A 15,974-nucleotide genomic window follows, 5' to 3' on the forward strand; every position below is an offset into this window, starting at 1 on the left:
GCTACTCAGGAGGCTAAGGCAAGAGAATCGCTTGAACCCAGGAGGCAGAGGTTGTAGTGAGCCGAGATCGCACCACTGCACTCCAGTCTGGGTGACAGAGACACTCTGTCAAAAAAAAAAAAAAAAAAAAAAAAAAAAAAAAAAAAAAAAAAGCCCCAAATCCCACATGCCTGCTCTGTACATTATTCCCAAATTACTTTTAAACTTTAAGATATGTCTCACCATTTCCAAGATTATAAAAGATGTGGGGAAGGAAAAAACCCAATCAATCAAGCAGGTGAAGAAGAAGACATAAACAGGCTGAAGGTTAATGGCAGCAACATAAAAATAAGCCAGAGGCAAAGTATCCCCCAAACCAGAGAAGCCTCAGGGGCATGCACAGCTGCAGACAAAAAGCCAGAGAGGGGTCCTGGCACTGCCTCGCCTTCCACTTTTTCAATGGGGTAGCACTACCCCATTGGAGTGGTTAAGGTTGGACGCCAGCACCTTCAGAATGTCCTGAATCTACAGGAGGTGACAAGGGAAAAAACAAGGCAGGGGGAGAAAGACAGAAGTGGTTTAGAGAGAAGCAAGAAAGTCAGGGTAGGAGGAAGACGTGGGTTCAGGAAAACGAAATGCTGAGGAAGAGCAGAGGAGATTAAAACCATGGCCTATGCCGTTCTTCCAAATGGCCACCTGCGGCCTTGCCGGGGCAGGAACAAATAGATGGAAATGTTCCCTGAGCGATGCAGTCACAGGGTAGAGTCACCTGACCAATGCAGCTCTTAATATGCTCACTGGACCCCTCTCCTCAGGCCCAGGATGTGGGTGATGAATCTGGTAATGCTCCAGACCTCCACCTCCATTAAAAAAACCAGACTTCTGAGTAAGGGTTCACTTGAACTAAGGGGGCTCCAGCTAAAAAACAAGTTTCAAAGACACTGATCTTGTCCAGTATCATCTTACAGAGGAGGAAACTGAGGCCCAGGAGAAGAAGTGACTTTTCTGTGGTCACCCAGCAAGCTGGTGGCAAGTTAGATCTTCTCTTACTCCTAGTGCCTGGGGCTTTCCTCACCACACGCTGGAGCCCCCTTCGGTGACTCCTAAAGGGACAGCCTGATGGCAAGTGACTGTACTCATTGGCCCAGGTTCCCCTTGAGACTGGGGATGAGGAAAATCAAACAGCAATGACCATTTCCTGGGTATCCTGGGTGTTTACAGCAGGCCATGTACTAGGGATTAACATAAAAACAACAACAATATGAAATCTCATTTAAACTTCACAAATGGAAGTCAAACCACACTACCCCTATTTTACAGATGTGAAAAGAGAGGCCCAAGGAGCTCAAGCAACTGACACAAATCAGATCCCTAGCAGATGGAGAGGCAGGATTCAAACCGAGAATTCTTAACAAGTACCCAGCAATCTCAACAATTACCCTCTACTGCCCCTTGGGCCCCCTGTCCCCAGGAGACTGGCCAGCCAAGACTCACATCCCCAGGTGAGTGGCAACCACCAGAAGTGGTTGTCTCAGGGCTACGGCCAGTAGTTTTCTTTTTCGTCTTCGCTCCTGCCGGAACACCAGGGCTGCTCCTCTGCTGATATTCTTTTAGCTGTGGGAAAGAAGAGCAGTAATACTCATGAGAACTACCAGCCCCTACAGCCACATCCTCCTTTACAGTTTTTGCAAAATACTCTTATACACCATCTGATTTAATGCCACCAAGAACTGTACATGGTGTTGCCACAATCACTTAGTGACCGAGAGGGATTGATATTATGGCTAAAAATTAAAGGCAGGGGGGGGCAATAATGGAACTTAAACTCAGTCTTCTGACTCCAAGCTCTGGGATTTTACCATGAATCAGCAGCTGCCAGGGACCAAAACCAGAGGCAGTGGTAGAAAAGTCAGCATTAAGTAGGCAGGAACTGTACGCTGTGTGGTTTAGAGTCATACATCCTCACACGTCTGTTAGTGTGTAAGTGCACCAGTTTGAGACAGAGTCTCGCTCTGTTCAGTGCACCGGATCTCAGCTCAGTGCAAGCTCCTGTCTGGGTTTACAATTCTCCTGCCTCAGCCTCCCGAGTAGTGGGACTAAGTGCACCAGGACCTCTCAAACTTTTATATCAATGTGTCCTCATGGCAGAAGGCAGCTTTTTTGGTAAATCTGGGAATTTATCAGAAAGAGGACAACCAAGTCTCATTTCAGAGAGAAGTCTGGTATACTCTTAGAAACCTATGTGACTGTCATCCCTAAGTACATTAATGTTTTTCCTCTCTCAAGAGAATCAAGGGAAACTGATGCTTTAGAAAGATCTCCCACATTTATCCTGTGGCACTCAAAGTGCCCCAGGTTGAGATGATAGGAGGAAGATTCAAGGTGTCAAGTTCAGTTTCCGAAGATCTATTCCACAGAGGATGAGCAAATCTCACTTCAGAGACCAGTGATTGAAGCTCTGTCTGGTCCCAGAACCGTGGAGAATTAGAATGTGAGGTGGAGAACTCAGAAAAAAATGTTAAATTCTCTTTGGAGAGTAGAAGGCTGGGAGAAAACCAAACCAAACTCGTTCTCCCATTGCCACCCAGAGATACTGTCAACATTTTGAGCTCACGGGTGAAGTGTAGGCTTTTCACACTGCCAATGTCTATGTGAAGGGAGTGAGGCAGCCTGAAACCTCTTGCCCCTAGGTCCCATAGTCCCCATTCCCCTTCCAGCTGGAAATTTGTGCTGTGACCCAAGGAACCAGAAATGGGGTGAGAATGCTTAGGGGACTGGGTCATAAGATCAATGGCTGGTCTTGCAGCAGTAATGACAGTTCGTAGGGGGACTGTGACATCACTACATTCCACTCCTCCTGGGGGGGGGGGGAAACCACATCAGTGCGATGGCTGAGTCACCGATCCACGATGGTGGAGGGGGACATAGAGCTGGGATTCAGGTCCTTGGAGACACCAGTCCAAAGAGCCCAGGGAGGTCGGGCTTGGGTCAGCAGGAGGGGAGAGTCGAATCTGCAGCAGGGAACCCCAGGAATCACCAGTTCAAAGTCACCCAGGGATGAATGGCAATGGGGGGGCCTGGGGCTGGGAGACCCAGGTCCTTGGAGAGGTGAGCCCCGAGAACCCAGGGAGGTTGGGCTTGGGGTGGCAGGATGTGAGGGCTGAGTATGGAGTGGGGAGCCCCAGGAGTCACCCACCCAAAGTCACCCTGGAGTGATTGGTGAGGGCAGGGGCTGGGCTTCTTGCTGAAGGAGTGGGACTGACTGCCAGGACTTTGGTGGGGGGAGCCCAGAGGTGCCAGGGTTGGGGGCCCCAGCCCGGTGTGCCTCAGGAGTGGTATAGACTCTGGCAGTGGTCTTGTCATTGGAGGGGATCTCTGGCTGGATTGGGGGCCATGACCTGGTGCTTTTTACCTTTTTCTTGGCTGCTGCCAATTTGTTCTCTCGAGTTTCTTCTAACATCGCGGGGTGGGGAGGGAGGCAGGGTTGGGGCCACATCAGGGAACACCTCCAGTCACCTACCAGTCAGCTGTGTGACTGAGCCAGAGGAGGCGTAACCAGGGCGCCAATAGAACACAGAAAAGGGGTGTGGCCTTAATGCTCCAAGCCCATTGGTCAGTGAGAAAGATGAAAGGGAAAGGAGGCGTGGCCAGGCAGCAGTGTGTCCAGAGGAACCTGTGGCATCACAAAGGAAGCTGCCCATGCAACTGCTGTCCCCGCCCACTTGGGGTGAGGGGCGGGGCCTGCTTACTCCGGGAGAGGGGAGGGGCCGGCTTTTGCTTTAAAACTTTAAAAATAAACTTTAAAATATATATGTGTTTATACTTTATATATATGTGTGTCAGTGTGTGTGTGTGTCTACATGTTCCTCCAGAGCTATCTTCATAATCCAGCTTCTATGTATGGTCTGATTTTGGGCCTACATTTTTCATCTTCAGATGGAGTACAAGAATTACCAGTATTACCTCAATTGAGACACAAATCCTATAAAAATGGAAAATCCATAGCATGTTTGATGATTAATGAAGCAGACTATATTATCCAACATTCCAATAAGGTAAAATAATCACAAGGATTTCTCTTGGAAAAACATTTCTCTTATTCTCCTACATTATTAAGATTTTTTTAAAAACAAGAAACATGTCTAATATCTTTAAAATCACAAAGCTTTTGGGCCGGGTGGGTGGCTCCCCTTAGGTCGGGTGCAGTGGCTCCCCTTAGGTCAGGAGTTCAAGACCAGCCTGGGCAACATGATGAAACCCCGTCTCTGCTAAAAATAGAAAAAACTATCCAGGTGTGGTGGTGGGTACCTGTAATCCCAGCTTATCTCAGGAGGCTGAGACGCCTGTAGGGAGAAGGAACTTGAACCCAGGAGGCGGAAGTTGCAGTGAGCCAAGATCACATCACTGCACTCCAGCTGGGCGACAAGCGAGCGAGACTCCATCTCAAAATAAAATAAAATAAAATAATAAAATAAAATAAAGAAAATAAAGAAAAACACAAAACTTTAGATTTAATAAGCACTCAAAGCTCTTTACCAGTTTAAAGCAAATACAAGGCCTCTTTCTTTAGAATCACCTGGCCTGTCTAAGCCTTGCAAATGAAACTGATTTTCTCACTTGATACTTGGCTATGACTTGCAATCATGAAAATCAAGAATTGTGTTATGTCACTGTGTATTGCTACCTGAATTCCACACTGTGCTGGGATCAAGGGTTGAATCTTTCATGATTTGCTCCATAATCTCTGAGCTTCTTATCCCACACCAAACTAAGCTTTTTTCTAGAGTTCTACAATTTACAGTTAGTAGACAAGAGGGTTCTCAATAATGTAGTCTCTGGACTAGCAGCACCAGCAGAACCTGAGAACTTTTTATAAGTGCAAATTCTCAGGCCCCACCCTGGACCTGGTGAATCAGTAACTCTGGAGTAAGGCTCAGCCATCTGTGCTGCAGTAACCCTCCAGGTGTTCAAGAACCTCTGGCATACAACAGGTAGAAAAACATGTTTCCTTCTGTAGGTCCAAAGCCAGGGATTACATATGTTGGGTCTTGATATGAAACAATGACATGCAATTAAAAGACATAAATCTCCCTCCTGCTCCCACCCTCCATCCAATGTGTTCTATTTTTATGAGTTAAATAAGAAAACAAGTGGCAATCAGAGATTCAGTCTAAAAAGTATATTTACAATGTCAGTTCTCATCCAGCCTGATCTCATACAACACCATTTACACCCTCTTACCTCTCAAGTTTTAAAAACATATCTTCACAATGTAAGTCGCAGGCACACTAGCAGTTCTATAATAAAACACCAAGTAGATTGGAATGTTCAAACTTACTAGAGAAGAAAAGTGGAATCACTGGCTATATTTTCAAATTGTATTCAACAGGAAATACAAGTTTTGAATTTTTTTCACTTCATACTTCCAAGTCAATAGAATTAAACCAGAATACTCCATTCTTTCAAGGCCTCTAGCCAGGCAAAATCTTCCTGTATTACTTCTCACTTTGAATGGATATAAAGCAGAGTCCTCCTAGGCACATTTTGTATACCTGCAAAGATGCAGAACTAAACACTTCCATCTGTTCAATATTCAAACAAAAGACCTGTAACCCAGGATGGTGAGTGTAATACTTCAGCAGTAGCACCAAAGCCTCCAATATGAAAAGATACCAAGAACGCCACTAGCAAACCAAATGAGCTCATGGCTGGGAGCAGTTCATGCCTGTAATTCCAGCACTTTGACAAGCCAAGATGGGAGGATTACTTGAAGTCAGGTGTTCAAGATCAGCCTGGGCAGCATAGCAAATTCACATCTCCATAAAAATTTTTTTGAATTAGCTGGGCATGGTGGCACACACCTGTAGTCCTAGCTACTTGGGAGGCTGAGGTAGGAAAATTGCTTCAGTTCAGGAGTGCGAGGCTGCAGTAGCTATGATCATGCCACTGCACTCCAGCCTTGGTGACAGAGCAAGACCTAGATAATTACAGTCTATCCTGCTCCTATTTACATTAAAATCACTAAGATAAATGCTTTCAATCAGCAGGATAAAAATTAAGTGAAATGTGACTTTGGAGGTTAGCCAGAAAATAGGAATGGAGAAATAGGCACTTCCCATAAGAATAAAAATGGCCAATAACCATATAGAAAAGATTAAAGGCAAGGCCTGGTGGCTCACACCTGTAATCCCAGCACTGTAGGAGGCCAAGTCAGGTGGATCATCTGAAGTCTGGAGTTTGAGACTGGCCTGACCAACATGGTGAAACTCCGTCTCTAGTAAAAAATAAAAAAATTAGCCAGGCATGGAGGTGGGCACCTGTAATTTCATCTACTTGGGAGACTGAGACAGGAGAATCACTTGAACCCAAGAGGCAGAGGTTGCAGTGAACCGAGATCACACTGTTGCACTCCAGCCTGGGCGATAGAGCAAGCAAAAAAAAATAAATAAAAAATAAACAATAAAAAGCTCTAAAAACCAAAAAATAAATAAATAAATGAAAATTAAATGAGATTTCCAAAGCACTAGAAACCAAATAAATGTAATGAAAACAATGAGATTTTCTGCTTAAATATCGACAAATGGAAGGGGGACACTGGAGCTCTGCCCTTGTTGGTGGGAGTATAAACTGAACCAATTTTTTCTGCAGGATAATTTGAAAATTTCTATTAAAAATCCTAAAACTGTTTTATTTTATTTTCCTCCAGAAATTCTACTTCTATGAATTCAGTCCAAAAATCCTTGCTTGAGTTCATTAAAAAATATATATAAGAAAATTTACTTCAGGGGTGGAAATTATTAACTTAACATACATCAAGCTTTTAAAAATGATGATGCCAAGGATATATTTACTGCCATAGAAATATGCCCAAAACATAGTGACAAAAGACTATATGTTATGATTCTACTTTTTAAAATGTTTATATGCATACAAAAGTATAAAAAGCAACAAACCAGAATGTTTTGCGTGGCAAAATTAAATACTTTTCTTAATATTTTGTCTTCCAAATTATTACAAAAAGAATGTGGTTTTCTTTATAATCAGGGAGAAGTATTGTTTTCGTTTCATTATATTTAAATTTCTTTTCTTTTCATTATTTTTTCTCATGTATGTATCGCATGTACTCTAGAGAGCTTGAATCCCTACCTCTTGAGGTAAATCAGACCATTTCTGTCTCTGTCAACTTGCCTTTTTTGGACATTTCAAATCAATGGAATTATGCAATACATGCTCTCCTGTCTGGCTTTTATACTTAGCTAATGTTTTTGAGGTTTGTCCATGACATATAATAGGTTTTGGTAATTTGTTCCTTTCATTACTGAGTAGAAGTCCATTGATGGATATACCACATTTTGTCAGCAGAGAGCATTACAAACTTCGATATCAATTTCCTGTGGTCTAAATGAAACCCTTGGAACACAGGACTTACAGGGAAAGCTGCTGTGCATGTCAAAATAACTACTTAGCAGAACCAGCTTTGTCATCAGGAGCCTGAACTGCTGCAGACATTTTTACCATTTTGCAACTTCCTTTTTACAAGCAACTTTTGTGCTACTACAAATCAGGACTTTTGAAGCATCTGATACATCCATCTAATAAGTATGAGCGTGTGTCTGAGTGGACAAGTGAAACCATCTATGCTACACTGCATATTTTTTCCTGCCCCAGACTGGACCAGGGAATCTCTCAGCTTTCTAGAGCACCTTGTCCCCACTGACAAAGCCGAACAGTATTAAAGACCCTGCTGCCTTTGTTAGGCAGATTTGGAGGGGAGGCCCAGCAGCAAGGGTGGAGAGGAAAAAGAGAGGGGAGCTTGTGGAACAGGAAGCCCCCCGGGGTCCGCACATGGCTCCCCGCTGTTGAGGATGTTGTGGATGGGGAAGTGCTGATGGTGTCCTGAGGCAGCCTAGCACCTCCACTGGGCCCAGAAGGTCTTCACTTTGGACCCTTACCCATGTTCCAGAAGTGTTTAAAAGCTGTTTTTGCTTTTGTTCTTTTCCTAAATAATCATTACTTGGTAGTTAGTTATTAGTCTTTCTTTGGGAGAGGGATAGGGCTTTAAAACTGAAGAACATAATTTTCAATAAAATATAAAAAATGGAAAAAAGTTACTTTGTAAACAATTTGCTATACAAACCAAATGGGAGCTATTGAGAATCTCAATAAAATGTTAAATGCATTTGCTGCTGTTAGAAGAAACAAAAGAAAAAATTTAGAAGAAATAAAGATAAAAATGCATTTGCTGGCAGTGGTACCATTTGCCTAAGGCTGGGTCGCTGTGTCATCATACTGTGGTGGGGGTATGTGTCGTGTATATGAGTGAAACTTTTCATCTCAAGATAGGTCATAATCTTAGCTGCAGTTTTCCTTCCAAATAGGGTTACAAAGTAGTAAAACATGGACTTGGAAGTGACAGACCTAAGTGAATCAGCACAGCTTAAAGAAAAATCCAATAAAACTAACTTTTAACAATCCTGAGGTTGGTTTTTGAAATAGATACAATTATTTACTCTAAGCATCTGGTTATGATCTTGAATCAATAATACATACTGTCGTGACCCTTTTTATTTAATGGAAATAGACGTTTCATCCAGAAAACCCGAAACACTGACTTTTTTTTTTTTTTTTTTTTTTTTTTAAGACAGGGTATCACTCTGTTGCCCAAGCTGGAGTGGAGTGATGGATCTCAGTTCACTGCAGCTGGCCTCCCACCTCAGCCTCCCAAGTAGCTGGGACCACAGGTGCCACCGCGCCCGGCTAATTTATTGTATTTTTTGTACAGCTAGGATTTTGCCGTGTTGCCCAGGGTGGTCTCAAACTTCTAGGCTCAAGTGGTTCACCCACTTCAGCCTCCCAAAGTGCTGTGACTACAGGCGCGAGCCACTGTGCCTAGCCTGCAGTGACTTCTTAAAACTTAAGTTCAAGCATCTCTTCTTAACTCCTTTAACTGGAGGTATCTCTTCTCTCATTCTCATCTTTGGTGTTCTCCCAGAGTTCACTGCTGACTGGATGTACAACATACATTTCAAAGTCAAGCCTGCCTGCAGTGGCTCGTGCCTATAATCGCAGCACTTTGGGAGTCCAAGGCAGGAAGATTGCTTGAGTCCAGGAGTTCGAGATCAGCCTGACCGACAGGCAGAAACCCCATCTCTACTAAAAATACAAAAATTAGCCAGGTGTAGTGGTGCATGCCTGTAATCCCAGCTATTCAGGAGGCTGAGGCAGGAGAATCGCTTGAACACAGGAGGTAGAGGTTGCAGTGAGTCGAGATCGTGCCATCACACTCCAGCCTGGGCAACAAGAATGAAACTCCATCTCAAAACAAACAAACAAAACAAAACACAGAAACAAGAACAACTTTCTCGTGGAATAGTCTATGTGTGCCACCTACTTAACCTACTGAATGAAACCCAGATCCTTTCCTGTCCTCCCAGTGTGGCACTGTTTCAAGGTTCAGACTATCCAGAAATAAAAGGACTGGAAATAGCAAAGGCTATGCATTTGTGTAGTTTGAGTCTGAGGATGTTGCCAAGATAGTTGCTGAAACGATGAACAACTACGTGTTTGGTGAAAGACTTTTGGAGACTCATTTTATGCCACCAGAAAAAGTACAGAAAGAACTCTTTCAAGACTGGAATATTCCATTTAAGCAGCCATCATATCCATCAGTGACACGTATCATCAGAATCGGCACTTACACAAAAGCTACAGATGGAGGAGCGATTTAAAAGGAAAGAAGGATTACTTGGGAAGAAATTAGCTTAAGAAGGAAATGATTATGATGTTCCTTCTTTGATTTTACAGAAAATGGAAAGGATTTCAAAAACAAATCGTCAGACATCTACAAACGGCCAGGTTTTATGTAAGAAGAAGAAAAAGAAAAAAACAAAAAGAAGAAGAAAAAGGTTTTAGGTACTCCTGAGAAGACTGTGGATACCCAGGGCCCCACACCGGTTTGTACATCAACGTTTTTGGAGAGATGAAAATCTGAAGTGGCTGAAATGAATGATGATGAAGATAACGAAATAGTTTTCAAACAGCCCATATCCTGTGAGACTCAAACACCTACATGTTCACAAAAGAAAAAAAAAGATGAAGAAAAAGCAATCCGTGATTTTCAATGTATTATATATAAGATTTCTTCTGAAAAAATATTTTTATGAGAAAAATACAAAAAATTAGCTGGGCATGGTGGCTCATGTCTGTAGTCCCAGCTACTCGGGAGGCTTAAGGGGAAGGATCACCTGAGCCCAGGAAGTTGAGGCTACAGTGAGCCGTGATCACACCACTGCACTCCAGCCAGGTCAAGTCATTACATTTATCTTAACCTTTTCTAGGCTGACTTAAGTGGAATTTGTATTGAGAATACAATAGGCAACCTCACAGACATCTAAGTACAGAACTCAAAATAGGACCACACCATGGAAGGCCTGCCTGGGCTGGGAGGCGATTTTCCTCTTCTGCAGGCCTTCACTCTGGACTTCTGCTCCATGCTTGTGCTCTGCTCTGCGGATAAACATTCAGCATGTGCTCCAGGCTCCTCCAGCCTCTGAGGCTTTGGCTTGCCCTGGCAGTACCCCTGGTCCCAGTGTTACTGGACCATATAGATGCTCCTCTGCAAAAAATCTATTGAAAACTGTGTCATTTCCAATGAGCAGGAGAGAGAATCTGATCTGCCTAGCAGTGAGGGTGGGAGTTCCCTAGTTGTCCCTGGATTTGTAGTGCTGCCCTTTCCAGAGACTCGAGGAGGGGCCAGATATCCAAAAAGAGGGTGCGGGTGGGGCATCAGTAATACAGTCTACTTCTACTAGAAAGTATAAAGTAGAGGCGGTGGCTCACGCCTGTAATCCCAGCACTTTAGGAGGCTGAGGCAGGTGGATCACTTGAGCTCAGGAGTTCGAGACCAGACTGGGAAACATGGAAAAACTCCATCTCTACTAATAATACAAAAAATTAGCTGGGTATGGTGGCACATACCTGTAGTCCCAGGTACGTAGGAGGCTGGGTGGGAGCATTGCTTGAGCCCAGGAAGTAGAGGCCGCAGTGAGCCGAGATCATGATGCCACTGCACTCCAGCCTGGGCGACAGAGTGAGACCCTGTCTCAAAAAAAAAAAAAGAAAAGAAAAAAAAACACAAAGTGGAAGCATCTGTATGCATGATTGAAGTCATGCTTTCCATCTATTTTTTCCACCTTCCCTTTTTTCTCTCTAAAACATTGTATCTTAAGGTTTTTTCCTATGTTATCAAGTACTCATAAGCATTATTTGAATGGTTGTATCAGAATCCATTATCTGGACTCATTGTCATTTAGCCATCTGCAGTTGCTGGAGATACTGCCCTTTCTGCCACACTCAGTCACCCTTCTGACCTTGCTGTGTCCAGTTATCTACTAATACACACACTGGTCATTTAGGACTTAAAGTTAAGAATAGTTATCATGGTTTCTAACACTTCAAAAAGAATGTATCTTCCTAAAAATAGAATGGCTTGGAGGTTATACTATTAAAGCAAAATAGACAAATTGATGTTGAAATTACTGTTTTACTTTCTTCTTGTGTCTATTTCCACTTCTCTGTCATTTTGATGGATACAGTTTCATTTGGAAGGATTTTTATTTCAAAACAGAAACAGCATATGACATGAGAATGGGAACTCTGAAAGGTTCAACTTTCTAGTTTACTAAGTTTGTCACAAAAGCTACTGATAGTGAATCATGAGTGGCCTGTATTGAAAGTGAGTTCACATTATGTACATCTTAAGCACTATAATTTTTATCAGATATAGAAAAATAGGTGGTGTGTTTGGAAAGGTATTCGGCTAGGAGTCAGGAAGCTTGACTGTTAGTCCCAATCCTGCTTCTTCAGCTGAGCGCTCGTAGGTAATAATTCAGCAGCTATTTCTTAAATACCTAATTAATTTCAGGCATTGTAGTTGGGCTGGGAATATAGACATAGATACTGCATTCATGATTCTCCAAGGCTCCCTTCCTCACCCGGCTCACAGTGAGCTTTCTTATGCATTGGGTAAATTTGTCTCCTAACCGGCCCCAACTCTCTCCCCAACCTGCTTCCCAGGGCAGTTGTGAGGATCAGATGAGGGAGAATATGTGTGAAAGCAAATTGAAAATGATTTTAAAATGCAATAAAAATATGATCCATGGAAAAGTATTTAAAGATCCTTAGAATTTTAAATAAACAGTACATTAGGCTGGGCACTGTGGCTCACACCTATAATTCCAGCACTTTGGGAGGTCAAGACGGGCAGATCATGAGGTCAGGAGATCGAGACCATCCTGGCCAGCATGGTGAAACCCTGTCTCTACTAAAAACATAAAAATTAGCTGGGCATGGTGGTGCGTGCCTGTAATTCCAGCTACTCAGGAGGCTGAAGCAGGAGAATCACTTGGACCAAGGAGTCAGAGGTTGTGGTAAGCCATCAAGCACTGCACTCCAGCCTGGGTGCAACAAAACAACAACAATAAAAGTATATTAACCTGAATTTTCTATGGTTTTGATTTTAAATAGATATGAAAATTTTACAATGGACCACTGATATGGTTGAAAATCTTGGCTTGATTATTCTCCAAGAAAATGATACAGTAGTTTGTATGATTAATTTTCTAAAATTGCTAGCCAAAGGAAACCAAAGCCTTTTTTGAGTTGAATGACTGGATCAAAGGAGCATTGAACTGTATAACGGAGAAATGTTTTCTGTGTTCACTAACAGCTTGCCTTTGTTTGATTCCAGCTGCAGCATATCATGAGTGATGACGTCTGTGAGCAGGTGACTGACCTTTACCTGGCAGAAAATAATAATGGGGCCACCAGAGGCCAGCCAAACACACAGAACTCAAGGAGCCTCCTGGAGTCAATGTATCAGCAGAAAGCTGAGCAGCTAATGTCAGATGAGAATTGATTTAAGGTGAGAGTGGCTCAGGTAGTCAAACACCTTGCTGGTGACAATGTAAGTTGTTAGGATTCTCTGAACCAGAAGTTAAAGCCAGGGTACTCTGACCCCATGATTCTACTCCTGGAACTTTTTAGAGTTCCCAATGAGTTCACCAGAGAAATACAAAGTGGTAAGTAACTATCTTCCTGGACAATATACTTTGTTTGTTTCTTCCTTTTTTTAAAAACAAAAACAAAAACAAAAACAAAAAAACTAGTTATGTATGATTTTTACAATTTTATATTATTTTTCTCTGAACATTTATCATAGTACACTTTGTAAATACTATTGTTAGAAAAATGTTGGTGCATGAAATCTATGGTCATGGTCATTACAGAAAAGAAAACAGGCCTGGCACACATGGTTCACACTTGTAATCCCAGCACTCTGGGAGGCCGAGGTGGGCGGATCACTTAAGACCAGCTTGAGCAACATAGCAAAACCCCATCTTTGCAAAAAATACAATAATCCAAAAATTAGCCAGGTATGGTGGCATGTGCCTGTAGTAGCAGCTACTCAGGAGACTGAGGTGGGAGGATGGCTTAAGCCTGTGAGGTCAAGGCTGCAGTGATCCCTGATCGGGTCACTGCACTCCAGCCTGGGTGACAGAGCAAGACTCTATGTCCAAAAAATAAAAGAAAAAAAATGCAGATAACCAAAACAAGTCATCTTAGAATTCTTTCCTGAAATTAATATTGATTACATTTCTAGACTTTTCTATGTTTGAGTATGTATTTTGAAAAAGTTTATACTGGACAAATGGTTTTTAACTTTTTTTTGAGACAGGGTCATGCTCTGTTGCACAGGCTGGAGTGCAGTGGTGAGATCACAGCTCACTGCAACCTCTGCCTCTTGGGTTCAAGTGATCATCATGCCTCAGCCACCCTAGTAGCTGGAATTACAAGCATGTGCCACCACACTGGCTAATTTGTATATTTTTAGTAGGGCTGCGATCCCTGTGTGTCTCTGGGCCAGCAGGCTCTTCCCCTCTGTAAACCTCAATGTTCCCCTTCTACAGAATGGGCAGAATTTCCTTCAGACAATACTTGCTCATCTGTTGGGTCCATAGAGAGGAATGGGGCATAGAGCTTTAGCAAGGAGCTGGACAGAGGCCAGAAGCAGTCAAGATCAGAGGGATGAGAGGGTCCCGTCACCTCCCTGATTGCACAGGACCTCACTGAGTCCTCACATGCATGCCAAGATCTGTCCCACCAAGTCAGGGGCAAAAACCCTCAGCTCTGTCCCAGTACCGGGGCTGTAAGAAACCCATATCTCCTCTGGGGGCCTCCTGATGGGATGACTTCTCCCAGCTCGTGCCATCCAAACAGGGAGAGCTGGCCCACACCCAAGTTAGGAGAGCGCAGGGCAAATCAGTCCCCTCCAGCCACACACAGCCTGAAGCTGCTCTCCAAGGACCCCTCAGTCACAGAAGGTGCTGGTCCTCCTACAGTGCTGCCCCACACCCACCACCGCAGCCTCCTGGGGGTGCAGTCAGGGGTACCCTCCTTCAGGCTCTGCCCTCACACCCACTCCTACACAACTACTCTCCCTGCCGGCCGCCCCAGAGACCAGATTGGTTTGGGCCTCCACCTCCACGGGTCCGAACCACCATCTCTTCTGCTCCCCAGAAAGCCAGCTCCTGGCAGACAGGCAGTGTTCCCTCTTCATTCCTCAACACAGAGGGCCCATCACAACCCTCTCAGCAGACGGTAGAGCTCCCCACGCATCCTCTTAAAGAGGCTTCACCTTTGATGGCCACAAGCCCCAACACGACCTCCTCGCAGGGAGTGAATTTGGACAAAATAAAACATAAAAGCAGCACCTATTAAATTACCAGCAACATTTCCTACTAGGATTAACTCTCGGAGTGAGCAGTGTATTCCATTAGATGGATCAGCGCAGGGGTTAGCAAGCGTTTTCCGTACAGGGCCAGAAGGAAACTCTTTAAGGCTCTGCAGACCACTGGCTTTTAGTCACCACCTACTCAAACCCTCCCCTGTAGCAAGAAATCAGCCCTAGGCAAGATGTCAACAATTGAGTGTGGCCACATTCCCGGGAAACTTTCTTTATGGACATGGAAGTTTGCTTGTCACGTACTTCTCATGTGTCACAAGATACGATTCTACTTTCCATGTTTTCTACCATTTAAACACGTAAAAGCCATTCTTTGCTCGTGGGCCACATAAAAACAGGCAGCAAGAAATTTGACCGTTAGACCAGCGGCGGCTGACCCCTGGATGGAGTATTAGAGCTTGGGTGCGCGCCCCACCCCAGGGCTTCCAGGAGAGGGAGAGCAGGCTGATGCCGCCTCCACCCCCATCGCTCTAGGGGAGAAGGCGGAGCTGGTGCTGTATGAAGTTTGGCTGCAGATCCTGGGCCAGCCCTACACCAAGGCCTTGGAGGACAAAACCAGCCCTGACTTCTGGGCACTTCAGGGGAGCTGACCGGATGGGTGAAGTGGGGTGATCGGGGAAGAGGCCTCGGGAAGACGGGCGATGACTGGACAAGGCTTTGGTAGAGCTGTGACCCTCTCCATCCTCTCCTGACTCCCTAGCTGACCTTCGTCCTCAGACCTCTGCCGAACTTTGACCAAGTGGTGGTGGAGGAATTCCAGTGGGTCCGGGGTGGCCCTGGGTGACCCAGGGCTCAGACCTGGGTTCTGGGGTTGAGGGCAGGAGGCTGGAAGAGATGACCGCCCTTAGGCCCCCCAGGCTGCCCAGCCCCCTGAAGTCTGTGATAATCCTCCCACCAGGCTGGACCCACTGACCGCCAGAGTGGGTGCCACCTTCTTCAGCACGGTGCCAGCCCAGGCTCTTGTGTGGGACTGTGTGTGTCAGGGTCTGCACACCTGCACACCCTGGGGGAGACAGAGGGCCTCTTGGTAGAGATGGTCATCCCAGACCTCGGTCAGTAACTCCTTCCCTCTGCAGGCCTCCTCCGTCTGTCCATTGGCCTCCTCCCTTGGGCTCGCTGCCTCCACATGCCCTAATCTGAAACCTGCCTCCCTTCCTCATGGAGCCCTCCAAGATGCTCCTAGCCCCAGCTC

General features: G+C 44.6%; 1 protein-coding gene and 1 pseudogene across 1 annotated transcript in view; one reads left to right on the top strand and one right to left on the bottom strand.

Moving 5' to 3' along the window:
* Positions 1–15,974, bottom strand: part of STOML1 (stomatin like 1) — a 158,709-nt gene that overhangs the window by 119,489 nt on the left and 23,246 nt on the right. The gene's annotated exons all lie outside the window — the stretch shown is intronic.
* Positions 3,605–15,372, top strand: LOC126959304 (MKI67 FHA domain-interacting nucleolar phosphoprotein-like; annotated as a pseudogene).

The sequence above is a fragment of the Macaca thibetana genome, chromosome 7 (genome assembly GCF_024542745.1).
Source record: "Macaca thibetana thibetana isolate TM-01 chromosome 7, ASM2454274v1, whole genome shotgun sequence".
NCBI classification, from domain to species: Eukaryota; Metazoa; Chordata; class Mammalia; order Primates; family Cercopithecidae; genus Macaca; species Macaca thibetana.